The sequence below is a fragment of the Chrysoperla carnea genome, chromosome 1 (genome assembly GCF_905475395.1).
Source record: "Chrysoperla carnea chromosome 1, inChrCarn1.1, whole genome shotgun sequence".
NCBI classification, from domain to species: domain Eukaryota; kingdom Metazoa; phylum Arthropoda; class Insecta; order Neuroptera; family Chrysopidae; genus Chrysoperla; species Chrysoperla carnea.
Window position 1 is genome coordinate 5,229,280 of NC_058337.1, and position 16,192 is coordinate 5,245,471.

A 16,192-nucleotide genomic window follows, 5' to 3' on the forward strand; every position below is an offset into this window, starting at 1 on the left:
GGAGCAAATTTATGGGCACCTTTTTTGGATTTTTGTTTTTAATAACATTTCGAACTCATCCCCCATGGTCACTGATTAGGGGCTTTTATAAATCATAATTAGATATAGTTTAAATAATAAAACATAGATGGACCTACGGTTAGCTTGAATATCTGTCACCGATTGAATATCTATCAAATTAAATATTAAATTTCGAGATATAAGCTTCTGACGTCAACAGTTATTTCATAATTAAAAAAAAAAAAAACTTTTAAATGGAGTGCCACGCTTTTCACGCGATAGGCGAAGGGTTAAAAGCAACTAAATTTGCCACAATAATTTCTCAAATCCAGAGCTTCAAAATTAGTTGTTAAGGATACATAAAATTTATTGAATTATATTTTATTTTTTTGGAAATTCCATTTATTTTTATGTGGTAAATGAGTAATTATTAAAATGACTCACATATATATATATATTATAAAGGATATTTCTTAATAATTTCGGTTAATTTCTTTTTAAAACAGCTACCTGATATTTTTTTAATTCTATTTAAAAAAGTTATAGCTTAGAAAATAGGTGGTGAATATGTTTTAAAATATTCTAAACATACACACCAATGAATACTTTGTTTGATACAGATAAATTGTGGAATTTATCATTTAACTTCCAGTTTTTTTTTTATAAAATAATATATAAATGTACTGAATGTGCCAGCAATGAAGACAGTATCTTATCTTTAAATAGATAATATCGTCCTAAAGATTAAAAATTTGTTTTGATCACTTTGACGTAAAATTGGCAGGATATGTTCGCATGAAACGACCGGGAGTATAATAGGTGGGGGGGGGGACAGCTAAATCGACTGCAGCGCTGTTATCTACTAAACTGAGTACTAAACTGAGTGTACAGCTAATTTCAGCGAATTTTCATACAAGATTAGTATGGAACATCTTAAGGCAATGGAAATGGACTAAGCATGCAATCTACGAACTCCATGAACCATTTAGATCTGCTGAAGACGCCGACGGACTTTAGCCCGGAGAGGATCAAAATTTATTTAATTTAAGGATTCTCTGACGCTCTCATGGTTACGTTTTTTTACAGAGTTACTTGCTATTTCGGTTTAGCGGTTCTTGGATAAACTGAGTAAGAACTTTGTTTGGTTTCAAACATTTTCTTAAAAAGATGCTTTAGTTTATTCTGAACAAGAATTGTTTAAATTCTATAAATGTTCATATTTGAGTGGTAGACCATGAAATCCAAAACATCTTGTAAGTTAAAGATGGTTTTTTTGGTACACAAAGAAGTTCATTTATACAAATAAATCCCTATGGCATGGCTTGTCTTGTGCATTTTTTGTATTCTTTAAAAATAGTTTCTTTTGTATTTGTTTATTTATTCAGGGTACCTTTACTGTGTTTGAATACCAAATATATAAAAATGTTAAGACGTATGTTTTTTTTTTTTTTTAAACTTTATAAAAATAGATTTTGATTTTTAATGTTGTCTTTATCAAGGTCGACTTCGAATTTTAGATTTTGTATTTATTCTCAGTGGTTGTACGTGTTGTACCAATAACAGTGCTATATTATTTGTCTGTATTTTCAAGGGAATATAAAAAAGGTAGTATCTATTCAGTATTTATAAATGTTGTTTAAAATTGATACAAAGTAAGTTTCCAAAATTCTGCTTTTGCAAAAAGTAGTCCCTTTATATTATAAATGTGAAAGTAAGTATGTTTGTTTGGTTTGTTGCGCTTTCACAAAAAAACTACCGAATGAATTTGAATGAAACTGTACAATAATATAGTTCTTATATCAGAATGAAACAGGAGCTTTAATTCATAAAAGAATATTTCGAAAACCAAGGTAGATATCAAAAAACTATATTCTTATTTTTCGTCTACATTCATGAAGTTATAACAAAACTCAAGTTTAAACTTGCCATGGCGCTCGTACTACCTTAACAACGAATAGTCGTACTACCTTAACGACTCTTGATTGGTTGTGGCGTCTTGGTAATCGTTGAAGCTGAGAAACAATCGAAATTAATCTAAATACAATTTTTTCGGCTAATTTCCATGTAAAACTATGTCATAAAATATTGTAAGAACAAGTTGAGAGACAAACCATTTACCATCTTGCATGTTATTTTATTATTTCCCTGTGCGGTGGCATTAGTAAAACTATACGTTAACTTCACTGGCATTTGAAATTACAGTTTAGAAAAATCATTTTTAATAATTGTCAAATTACATGAAAAATCATTTTAAAAAAAATTTTGAGTAAACTTTGGAAAAAAATTAAAAAACATGTAATTTTTCTCTTGAATGCGAAAAAATTTGGGGGAATGGCAGTGAACAATAAGCATTCCCAATACTTCAAAAATCTTCAATAATAAGCACAATTCGTAAAGCAAAACTTTAAAATTTAATAAAAGAGAAAAAGGAAAATAAATCTAATATGGAAAATCGTAGAATTAAGGTTTTTCCAAATACTAATTCTGCGAAATTGATCTATAATAACAACTTTTATATTGAATTCCTAAAACTATAGTAATTCGACCTTCAATTGTAACAAAAATATTGACATTTTAAATTTTCCTCGAGTTTTATTTATTTCTTTTGAAAATGAGTAAAAACTTGTAAGATTGTCAGAAATTTGTCATTTTTTAGGATTTTTTTAAGTTATTAAAAAAAGTTTAAGAATTTCAGATAGCGGATGTATTGATAGACACATTCCATACTCATTATAATATTATTACAATAACCCTTTGCACGCGACTTTGTTTGCTAAAAAAACCTTGTATTACAAGTAAATTAAAATTTTAAAAAAACATGTTCCGCATTTCGCTTCGCCTGAGAAAATTAATACTATATATTATGTAGAAAAAACTGTATTCTTGACTCAAAAATATTTTTTACATTTTAAAAGAGAGACAAAATTTTGTTCGTAAATCAAGAATAAAATTTAGTGCGAAAAAAAAATATTTCCAATTAAATTTCTTTCCACTGCAAGAAATATATTTTTATTCCTTTGATTCAAGAAAATGTTTCTTACTTCAAGTAATTATTTTTTCGTGTATCATGAAGTATTGGCAAAAAACTTCAAAGCAATAGTAAAAAATAAATTTTGAATCTTCATGAAACGTACACGATTCTAGCAATAAAGTTAGATTCTCTTCATATTCAAAATTTGGTAAAAACATTTTCAGACTAATTTTGAATAAACGAATATTAAAACCTTTGCCTGTTCGTGAACATTTATTGGCGGACTATTAAATTAAAATTAGTTTTTCACCATCGATTTATGAAATAAGACATTTTTTGGTGGGTTAATGATATTTTTGTACAGATTTGAAAAGTCATTACAGTCATCCATAGTCTTGAAGCGGATCTTTTTTAGTGTAAAGAATCCTAAGCCGCATACCTCAGAAACTTAAGGTGATATAAAAATAAATAGCATATAAAAAAGCCTACCTCAAAGCCTTTAATATTGAAAATCCCATTTGGATTTGATTGCGAAAATTCAAAAACAATTTCAACTACAAAGTGGTCAAAAATTATCTATACTGAATTGCTTTTCAGGATTTCTTGAAAATTTTTCCTTTAATCAAAAATACTTTTGGATTTAAAAAAAAAATGCTTGGAGCAAAGAGAAATTTATTAAAACCCAGATAAATTTCTTGCCACAAAGTAAGAAATCTTTTTATATCCTAGAAGGGCAGGATATGATAACATCAATTTTTTGAAAATTTTCGATTTCCTATCAAGAGTGCCATGATTATAAAAAGAATTGAAATTTTGATCCAAGTAAGTCGATGTGCATATAAGTAGGTCCTTTATGACTGGATTAAGTAAAAATAAGCCAAAAATGATCAAATTTGACATTTTTTGATAGAAAAAAAATTGTTTGCAAATTTTCGATTTCCCATCAAAAGTGGCATGACTATAAAAAAAAAAAATTGAAATATTGATCCAAGTAAGTCGATATGCATATAAGTAGGCCCTTTATGACTGAATTAAGTAAAAATAAGCCAAAAATGACCAAATTTGACATTTTTTAATAGAAAAAAATTTTTTTGCAAATTTTCGATTTCCCATCAAGAGTGCCATAACTATAAAAAAAATTGAAATTTTGATCCAAGTAAGTCGATATGCATATAAGTAGGTCCTTTATGACTGGATTAAGTATAAATAAGCCAAGTTGCAAATTAGTTCTAGATCTAAGACGATCTTATTAAAACTTAACACCAATTTGATAATTGTTGCAAATTTGCCCTAGATAGACTTCTTGTTAATACATCTTTTATGATATTTATGTTATTAAGGTCGTTTAGGCGCTAAGGAAGAAAAAAAACACCATTTTCATAAAATTCATAAAATATTCATAAAAATGAAAAAGTTGTTTTTGGTAAAACTACTGACGTAAATAGTCAATTTCTGCTAAACCGTACAAAGAATCGATATGAATTTTTCACAAAAAACGTATAAAAAGATGATTCATTGATTTAAAATTTTTGGATGATTTTTGTCTTTCAATCAAAAGCGTCTCAACAACCTTAATGTCCCTTCGAAAAAAAAAATTAAATAAAAAAACTAATAACCTTAAGGGAAACGCGCTTGAAAAAAAAATAGTCTACATAAAAATAAAAAAACTATTTGCCACCTATAATATGTTAATACCTCATAAATAACTAAAGAATCTTTTTTCGATGAATAATTGGATCGCCTTAAAACAAACCCATAAATTAACAAATTATGAAAATGAGTACCCAATATAAAAACCATTCATTTTTTTTATTTAAACAAAATAAAAAAAAAGTTAATATACCTCTTCAAAAATTAATTAATACATTAATTAAATAATTTAAAAAAAAAAATTAAAATAAAAACTTCACTGTAGGGGAGTTCTTTTGTTATGTGATATAACCAATATAAATTTAATTACATAACACACATGGAAAATTAATTTACACAGCCAACAAAACACTTAAACCAATAAATTTCACTTTTATTTTTAAATATCACTTGTCAAGGAAAAACTTGTGGATGAGATCTTATATAACGTGTGAGGAATCAACAAAAAGTTACGAAGTATCACGAAGCTGCTGCTTTGACTTTTTTAGACAATTTTCCGTTTGAAACACGTTGTGCGCGATCGGTGTTATAATATATTCACTATACTCTTCTGTTTTTTTAAGAGTACCTCTTTAGTCAAGTGCAGCTTCCATACTGATTGAATACTGTTTTTTTTGCCTTAGATGTGGTGTCTACCTCTCTCATGTGTTATGTTAGAGCCATGATCATCTTAGTATGTTGATTCCACTCCACACACAACACATCACACAGTCCAGTAATGTTGATTCTATACAAGCACAACCTCCCACCACTGGACTATGTTTGTTTGTGTGTGTATAATTTGTGTATGCATTTACTATTTTATAAGTTTATGACATTCCTAAGTTGACGGTCCAGTCGTACAGTACCGTGATTCGCGGTTAAAAAATGTTAAATGTACAATTGTTATATATTTTGCAGATTAAGTAACGAGTTTATACTGTTTTTTCTTAGGATTGTATTGTATGAAGATATAGGTGATTTGGGAATCCGAATTGGATTAAAATAAAAGTGAACTTTAAGAGACCAGAAGAATATTTTTTCCTTATTGCACGAATTACGACAAAAGTTACTTCATAGCGCTTCCACCATCATAGCAACAAAAGTTCAGATATACTATACCTAGATTTGATCTAATTAGATCTAGCTGGACTAACTCTAGCATCATATTTTTATTCGGCAACTATTTTTTTACATTTATTTCAAATTTTTGTGTACTTCTTAATAGCATTTTCTATCTCAACACATTATACCATTTAACATATGAGGGTGCGACTGTACACTTCAATGAAAAACACACATTATGTATTTTCATTTGAATTCGTTTTTCAAATGAATAGAAAGAAACGAAAAAATTTCACAGAGGCAGGGTTTCGAACCCGTGTCTTCTAGAATGTAGCCAATGCCGTTACTCCTGTTTTATGTGAGTGGCTGAAATTATATGTAACCTCTTCGTGTCTTTATTTTAATTGTATGTTTGTGTATACAGAATACACAAACGTTTCGCACAGCTATATAAGTGAGTAAAATTACACATTTTTTATGAAAAAAAATTTTTACAAAGTCCCTCAATATAATACTTTTAGTAACTCCAGCATAAACAGATCTTTAGGTAAATTTGATCTACAGTCTAGATAGAGAGCGAATAGTAAAAAAAGGAGTTTCGGTGCGCATAGAAAACGGAGAAACTGCTCTAGGTAATACGTCAGGAGAGATCTATACTGCTTCAGGAAGAGCAAAATATAGGTTCGGTGTAAGGCGATAGCTAGAGCTTCTCTATCCAGATCAAATTTAGCTATAGTGTATTTTTGCTCTAGAATTTAATAAAACTCAGTATATAATTTTACACCAAAAAAGCAAAAATTGTGGTAATTTGACAATTTCGAGATTTTTTTTTCGACATCATCTGAAATTCTATATGAAGTCTCATGTTTTGAATAGATTTTCAGCTATATCTATTCAATATATCGACAAAAATGTTTATCTAGTCGTCAAATCAGTTGGATTTTTGTGTTTTTCGGTTTTCTTCAATTTATATATTCCAAAATAAGACCCAAAAAAAAGAACCTTTTCGGGGAGATCGATAAAATCCCAAAAATTAAGTATCGGGTAAAATCGAAAATAGAAAAATCATTGATTATTTGTGTTTTGAACAAAAATCAGTGTCTAGGGTAAGTAAACCCCAAAAAATACATTTTCTTGATGAATAGTTTCTTAAAAGTTTAGATTCTTCTAAGATTTCCTTGACTTCCATTATAACTTCCAGCTAATCATATTTTCTGCATTTTCAAGTTTATGACCACTAACCTTCCAACCAGATTTAATATCCCACTTCTTATCTTATCAACTGCTCATACTATATGTATTATGTCGTGTATATTTATTTATAAGATGATCTTTGTTGATTCGACTATAAAATGTTGATTTTATATAGCACCCCTTCTACTGTTTGTATGTAATAAGAAATATATATTATATGTGTATGTACAGTAATTAATCGCCATCTCTTTTGTACACTATTAACTCCAGCATGACATTCCTAATACCATTCAAGTGTGGTGATTTCAATGTTAAACTAAAAGAATTTGTTAAATGTATTTATGGAATTCCTATATAACATTTTTTTTATTGTAATGTTTTAACAAAATAAAAAGAAATTCTAATTAATAATGCTGACTGGAGTGGCGCCACCTTTATAAATTTTAATGGATTACAAAAAAAAAGTAGTATAATGTGCAACAAGTGTGTATTAATGTTAAATTCACACAGAGTTACCTCGACTACTTAGCCCCTTTTGAAGGACGCAGGAACTAGTATCAGTTTATGCATCTCTTGGTAGTCCTAAAGTTTGTGGTTATTTCTTCCTTCTTTGAACTTTTCTTTGTTCGAGATAAATGTCGTGGGGTCCTTAGAGGTAATTGTCCAGGAGGAAATTTTTTCTGGGCTCCCAATTGACAAACCAAAACAAAGAAATTTGTCAGAAAATTTTGATTTCGCCTTTTTTTCTAGTTTATAAGAGATTGACGATGATTTTTCTAGGTCTCTCCTACCAATTTCCCTCTCATTGCGTGTATCAATAATAATGAAAATGGAGTGAAGAGAAAAAAGTAAAGCAAGCCTACGTAAAAAAGCTTGCTCTGATATTCTATAATCATGGAAAATTCCAGTATTTAAATCATGACCTTAGTTACCAATTAAATCTCACTATATTCATAAAACAGGAAAAATGCAATACAATCAGGAAAACCACATTGATTTATTGATAAAAGATGGTCAGAGGACAATAAATAATTATTTTAATCAATTGAGAAAAAAATCAGCAAAAAAAAAATATACATATTAAATGATAAATATAAAAACATCATTAAAATGGCATTAATAAGGCATTAAAAACGTTCTATTTTAATTAATTTAAAAAAATTAATGTCACAGGATGTTTTAAATTTTATTTTGTTTTATCGCGATAGTCCATAAAAATAAATATTAGAAAGATTTTTATTATGCTTAATGGGAGTAAAAAAAACTTTGAGGTGGAAACGATTCACAGCTTATGCTTTCATCTTAAGTCTTCGGCAAAAATCATCTTCACAGATCACAGATCCCTCTTCACAGCACATGCGTCAACCGTTTAATAATAATCTTTAGTCGCATGAGAGATTTTTTGATACGTTCTGTACATGCGTTAAATATTTCGCTCGATAAGTATTCTTTAACTTTCAAGACATAACCTCTACATAATTTTATATAAATCTATTTTTTAATGCACTAGCAAATTAAAAATCCTTTGATTGCGTGATTATTGAATGATATTTGAGAGTGAAAATATGTTAGAACAGAGAAATAATTTAAGCAAATATTTTTCTGCTTACACCTTTACTCTCGTGATGAGGGAAATTCTCAGTTTCAAAGACAATTAAAAAAAATATTTCTAAAAACTGTTGATAGGTTGAAAAAATCTGAAAAATTCATAATTCGAAAAAAAGATAAAACTATATGAAGATAAAAAAAGTTTCAAAAAGTTTCACTCAACAACATTTCGGCAAAAACGGTGAGGTTTGGTGAAAATTGCCCTAAGTCAAAAAATACTTCCAAAATCGTCCAAAATATAAATCTTATGGCTTTCAAATTAAATTTTGACCGGAACCGTGAAATAATCTATAGTTTCTTCATTAGCCAGCTTTCGGCGAAATTTCCGCATTTTTTGTTTTTAAATGCTTGTACATCGAAAATGGTGAGGGTAGGTAAAAAAAGTTAGAGAGCAAAAAATGATTTGAATTGTAGAAAATATAAAATCCAATGGTTTTTTAGATGTTTAATAAAGACAATGTGATGTCCGGATGGTGGGAAGTTCTGCCCAACCGTATGGGCGTAAATCGAAAGTGCGTAGGTTCGCATGAATATGATTTTGTTGAAGATACTCAGACAAACATTTTACACCAGCTCCCATATAAATATAATAATAATGGGGTTTAACCTCCGTTTCTCTGACATATACGCCTATAACAGAGGCCACCCACATCATTATTTGTTAATCTTTATTTAATTACAAACATATTTACAATTACATTTTGATGTGGGTGGAGTCGGTTACTTCGTTCTTATCCAAGCGACGACAATGTGATCAATTCTGCACTCCCATTAATTATGAATTGTACACACTGCCGCTGCCTGGATTCGAACCCGCAACCTAAGTCTAAATGGACAAACAGACAAAGACAAACGCCTTAGACCGCTCGGCCATTTAGGCTCATAAATATATCGGTGCAGAATTTTTTGTTGGTAAAATACTTCGTTTTCTACAGTCCTCATATACTTTCTAGCACTTATTTTAAAATACAGCGTATCAATTTGCAGTAAACTCTTTATAATATAATTGTAGCCATAAAAAATGGGATCAGATCATTAATTATTTTAAAGTTTATTTAAACAAATAGAAGTAAAATTTACATAAAACTTACATACAGTTTAATAAAACATATAATTTTTAAATAAATAAAATATGTAAAAATAAAAATAAAAAAGACTAGTTAACATCCGGTATGTTAATTCCAGACATCATGAACTAACGACTCCACTCCTGACTCCTGTTGTCAATTAAAACAAATAAATTGATGTCACTTGAAAATATTTATTTTACAAATTTTTTTTTTATTTCATGAATATATAATTATTGTTTTAGCAATTTAACAAAAATATTCTTAAGGTTAAAGTCTTCAGGAACTATCCAAAGAATTGTAATTTTGTTTTTGAAAGATAAGTACCCAACTGTACACAGTGCGGCCCAGCAAAAATCCCTCTCCCCTTACATTCACCTTATATTCAACTTTTTATTGCGTAGACAAAGCGAAAATGTCATAAAATGCATAGGGTGTCACGAAAAAAAAACAATGTCTTCAGAATTGGATTTTCAATTCTTTTTTATCAGAGCCTAAATGGCCGAGCGGTCTAAGGCGTCTGTTTGTCCATTTAGACTTAGATTGCGGGTTCGAATCCAGGCAGCGGCAGTGTGAACAATTTATAATTAATGGGAGAGCATAATTGATCACATTGTCGTCGCTTGGATAAGAACGCAGTAACCGACTCCACCCACATCAAAATGTAATTGTAAATATGTTTGTAATTAAATAAATAAAGATTAACAAATAATGATGTGGGTGGCCTCTGTTATAGGTGTATATGTCAGAGAAACGGAGTATATGTCAGATAAACCCCATTATTATTATTATAATATTGAACTGAGCCAAGTAAATTTCTTTAAAAGTAATGGATAAGTAAATATAAGTTAAATAAAATGAGTAAAATATACAAAAGAATTCACAGATTACAAACGTTATTCAGGCAAAGTGTGCTTTGTTCGTGACGAAAATGTTAAAATAAAAAAGCCTATGTATAAATATATACATAGTATATAAACGTTTGGCGAAAATTTTTTCATCGGCGTCGTTATGGCGCCTTAGTCGATTTTCTGGGCAATCGAATGAAAAAAGCCCTGATGATTTTCTTTTCTTAAATAACAAAGCTATCTTCACCAAAGTATTAAATCGGTATTTTTTGACAACTTGATCATAAATTCATCGTATTTTTAGAAAACGTCAAAATTAAAGAATGTATCTTTTTTCTAAATTTACGGCCTTGTTGTTCCTTTCCTGGTCAACTTCCTCTATATTATAATAATAAAGATAATTTATGGAATATCATATCTCTGGATAACAGGATTGAAATACGATCAAAACATTTACGAATATAAAAAAAACAAAACCACACAAAATACATTAATTCTGATGAGAAACGACATAAACAATAAGATAATAAAATAATTGTATGATATAGGAAGCGTGGTCGAAGGTAAATTCATCGAGTTGTAAAAAAAGATGATTAGCACGAGACAACCAGATTTAAATATGGTATAAATATGGTCGAAAGTATGCGACTGAGAAGTTACTCATATCGTCTAAGTATTATATCATCTGAAAGTTTCGTATCAGTTTTTATTTAATTCAAAATTTATTGCCAATAAAAATTTTATAATTATTGGTAGAAATTAGGTTAATTTACTTACTACTCAATAACGTAAAACTAATCCACATTTATTTATTAAGGTAAATTATAAAAATTTTATTGTTGCGATAAATACTCGATACGAATAATAAAAAAAAAACATTTCTTTCTTTTTTTTTTTTTTTTAAACAAAAAAAATATTTATATTCCATTTTTATACGCTCTTTTATTTATTTTATATATTAACAATTTTGTTGAATGTCCGATCTGAAATGCGTAAAATGATCGAATTATATAAGCTTAAGAGCCTAAATGGCCGAGCGGTTTAAGGCGTTTGCCTTGGACTGTTTGCTCATTTAGACTTAGGTTGCGGGTTCGAATCCAGACAGCGGCAGTGTGAACAATTTATAATTAATGGGAGTGCAGAATTGATCACATTGTCGTCGCTTGGATAAGAACGAGGTAACCGACCCCACCCACATCAAAATGCAATTGTAAATATGTTTGTAATTAAATAAATAAAGATTAACAAATAATGATGTGGTTGGCCTCATTATTATTATAAAAGATTTACTCCATTTTCCCAGTGATTCAGTCAAAAAGATAAAATAGCATTCATTATGCCATCAGGTAATATGCTAAAGCTAATTTACAGATCGGTTGGTAATTTTAGAGTCTTGTGATCAAGATCGGTGTAAGGCTGTATGAGATGACAATAATTTTTGATTAAAAGGCTCAAAATTTTATCGTAGGTAGACATTTACTCAAAAAATATCTCTTTAAATTTCAGGTTTGAAAAACGATATAAAAAACATTGGCTATTAGAGAAATCACAAAAACGACATATGTATTTTGAAAGTTTTTAATAATTTTCACTTAGAACGAATATCGGATAAATGTATTTGGGAAAATGAGAATTTTATTTTATTTTACTAAGATATCATATTTTCTGTCTGTTTGATAGAAATAGCTTAATTTTTTTAAATGTTTCGGATTTGTTTTTGTAACGTTTGCAAAAAATCGTAACACCATCATGCCCCACCCTTTACCCATTCTTCTACGGTTGATTTGTTCAACAGGTTTGCTCAATTATTCATTCCAAGTAATATTGTTTGTTTTTATAATGTAATAATAATCGCAAAACAATACTAATAAAGCTTTCGATTTTATGATGCGTGTGTGTCTCTATAAAGTAAGTGTAATATTAATAAGGTCTGTTTTTTTAATATTAAAAATCATATTTGTATCAATCATGTCACATTATGTGACAAATCAAGATTGTGAAACGTGTTGCAATTTGTAAAGAAATGATCTGAATTAATGGAGTAGATTTGTAAAAATCATATTAAAATATGCGTGCATTTATTGAATTGTATATAATTATTTGATCGCTGATTAAAAATATCATGATTATTTTTCTATGCTGTAACTTAAAACTTGCTTATTTTCTAGCTTTACCTAGTAAACAATAATTTTTAAATAAAACAGTCCCAGTTTCCAAGAGTATACATTTTAATTGATAAATACACCTGTAGAAATTGGTTTCAAACTTTTGACAAATAGGTCGAAACGAAAATGACACCGAACAAGAGAGTGTGTAGATTTGAGTGCCCATATATATACATCTACAACCTCTCTTGTTCGCTGCTATTTTGGTTTGAACGACTTACATATACGTCTATGTTTTCGTTTTAATAAGGTATCATTTCGTGATCAGTTTATCATGCGCATACGCCATGTGTTGGTGCATAATTGAACGAAGTCGGTAAGTGTGAAATCTACTATATCGATAATTAGCATGCACTAGCGCCATCTTTTCGCCTATAAGGGAATGAAGTAGGTAGATATGAAATGAATGTACTGACGCCAACCTTTGGTGTTTAAGTGAACGAAGTCCACAAGTAAGCTTATAATTCGTATTTCCCTTCCAATTGCTCGTTTTGTACCCAGACATACCCACGAAGAACAATACTAGTGGCTTGTTTTTTTCTACAACAGTTATTGTAAGTTGGACGTTCTCTCTTATCCTACACGAGCAGTTTAATAAAAAAATCAGCGGATATTCGTCCAAAAATATAGCCTGCTTTTCGAACCAACAGAAAGAGAACATCGCACTTCAATAAGCCAAACATCAATTTCTAGTGTGTTGATGGACACTCAGTCAAAAGTAATCGAATGGTAGAAAAAAATGTGACCTTTCTAATATTCAAAATAGAGATAGTTTTAAATGTGGCACCCGAAATTTTATACGATCGTAGGTGTTCATAATGCACGAGGGTTAAAATATAGGTCAATAGTTCGATAGAAGAAAATTTACATTAAACAGTTATCTTTTATAAAGTAATAAATTCTTTTTCGAAGCAATTTCCTTTTAAATAAATTCGTCGGAAATTGAATACAAAAACGTTGTTTTCCGTATTAAGAAATATTTCTATTTTCAGTATGCAAAATTGCAGACTATTCGCTTCATGTGCGAGTTTCGTTTCCATGGTAACGATACACTACTTTAATTATAGAATTATATGGATGCATATATAATTGTATGGATTGCATTTAAGACTTACATTGAAAATTTAATATTATTGTCTCACAAATTTAAATAAATAATTATGATAATTTGCATTTGAAAAATAATATTTGTGCAATTTGATTTCTTATTTTCACAATTTTTAATGCATTAGAACTGCAAATAAGTAATAACAGCCCCCTTTAAAGACAAAATTTTTCACTGGAAGCGCTGGCATCGATTTTATGGTCCCTGCCATGACTACACACACAACGAATAAACGAACTGAAGATAAAACAGACTTAAAAAATTCTTTAATGTATCCAATACATTTTGTTCTTCCACAACGGGAATAACACGAAAGAATATAACTACCAATTAATTCCAAAAAAAAAATTTAATTCATTTTTGACTAAATTGACAGTTGTTAAAAAAAAACATATATTGTCATATTTCACATTTGAGATTCCTGTTTTTTAAACCAGTTTCAATTTTTTTTCTTTTTATTCTTTACGAAACAAAAAGTAAAATATTTTTAAACGACTTTTATTGAATAAAATTGTAATTTATGGCATTCTTATTGAAATTTTTGAGTTTGATTATGAATATTTAACCAAATATAATTTTTTGAATTTTTTCAATTCAATTTTTGGGTTATATACAAAGAATTGGTTAGAATGAAAGGTCCTTGCGTGTTCGTTTAAAATTTAGAAACGACGATTTGAAAATATGTAATAACGTGGGAATAAAATTAATATGTTTAAATACTCTGTATAATGTCAAAATATAAATTGACTTCAAAATGATACAAAAATTCATATGAAAATGGGATTTAAAACTGCCTTCTTTGAAACTTCAAATATCATCTTTTTTTTTTTCGGATTTTGAGACAGTTTTTCCTCTGTCAGATAGAGAAAACTCTTCAAATACTACCGAAAAGAACTTCAAAAAAATTATATTTGCCAAATTCGGTCGAGAACCCTACGAATTCGGCCCAAATATACAATGATTCGCGATGTTCAGACGCTTGTAATTTTGAAGTAACGTTTTGATGTCAATATTTTAATGTCTTAAAGAATCTCTTATAATTTTTATGAAAAAAGAATCTTCGGTCAAACTTTCTGAAACTATGGATTCCATTTGACCTTGATGAATAAAAATGACGTCAATGTTGATAGCAAACTGATGTATAAAACAATTCCAAAGATATAAATAAACATAATTTATTAGCGAAATTTGTCAAGGTTGTTTAAATCAATCTACAATGCATCACCACAAATTATAATAAAAGATAACAGAATTTTAATATTTCCTTTTATTAAAGTTTTTTTATTTAATTGGAGAATTTAATTTTTTATTGAGAGAATAAAAATGAAATAAAAAGTTGCAAAATTTAATAACGTATTTCGTGCACGGTTTAATTATTGCATAATTTATTTGAAATCAATTCACATGTAACAACATTCTTCTGCAGGTCAAAATACTATTTTATTTAATCACGCATAATTAATAATTATTTGCGATTCAAGTTCAATGAACAAATGTGAATATAATTATTAGTATACAATTATTAATTTATATAAACCCAACAGGTTAGCAGTACGGTACGGCTACATAGAGAAGATATGGGACGAATATCAAATATCACAAACAATAAACCAGGCCAGGAGCCAACAATAAACTTGACCAGGAGTTTATGGTGTCGCTGAACACGAGTATCCAAGGTAAAACAGGCCAGGAGCCAACAATAAACTAGACCAGGAGTTTATGGTGTCGCTGAACACGAGTATCCAAGGTAAACGGTATCTCGGTCGTCTCCTGGAGTTTTCGGGAAATTCGTTATATAAGCGGTCCAACCTTGTTATTCGGGGGTTTTGGGAGTCGCTGGACACAAATAACTGGATAGAATCGGGCACAAGGTACTTCGGTGATCAATTCTATAGCAAAATACGTGCTCAATGACCCCAAAAACACCGAGTAACGAGTTTTAATCGATTATAGAACGAATTTCCCGAAAACTCCAGATGAAGACCAGACCGAGATCAATTCTGACGCGATATTCGTCTCCATAAACTCCTAAGTTACGAGTTTAAACCGATTATATAACGAATTTCCCGAAAACTCATTTTTATCACTATTAACCGAATTGTGAATTTAGTATATTTACGGTAATTTAAAATGCATATTATTTATGTAAATTGTATATTTTTAATTTCTTATAAATCAATTTAGGTTCCGAAATTTCCTGACGCTCTAACGAATCGAATGCGGAAAATTGCACTCAAATCCGACTTACTGCTCTAACTTATGAATTTTGACCGTTTTTAGTGTTTTGTTTCTCCAACTAATATTATTATAGCTATTTTTACTTTTTACTGTATGAATTTATTGTAATATCAGTTTAAAAATGACATACTTCTGATTTAGCACCCAACCCAATATGTGCGTACATTAAATTTGGTTTGATCAGGGTATTTATTATAACATAACATAAAATTTCTTTGTACTTAAAATTATCTCTATTATCTTTAACTTCTGATAACTCACTTTCTCAACTAATTTTTTTAATTAGAAAACATAAATGTTCT

The 16,192-nt window shown here is 29.2% G+C and overlaps 1 protein-coding gene across 1 annotated transcript in view; it reads right to left on the reverse strand.

Moving 5' to 3' along the window:
• LOC123305826 (mannosyl-oligosaccharide alpha-1,2-mannosidase IA-like) overlaps positions 1 to 16,192 on the reverse strand; it is a 255,293-nt gene that overhangs the window by 38,234 nt on the left and 200,867 nt on the right. The window lies entirely within an intron of this gene.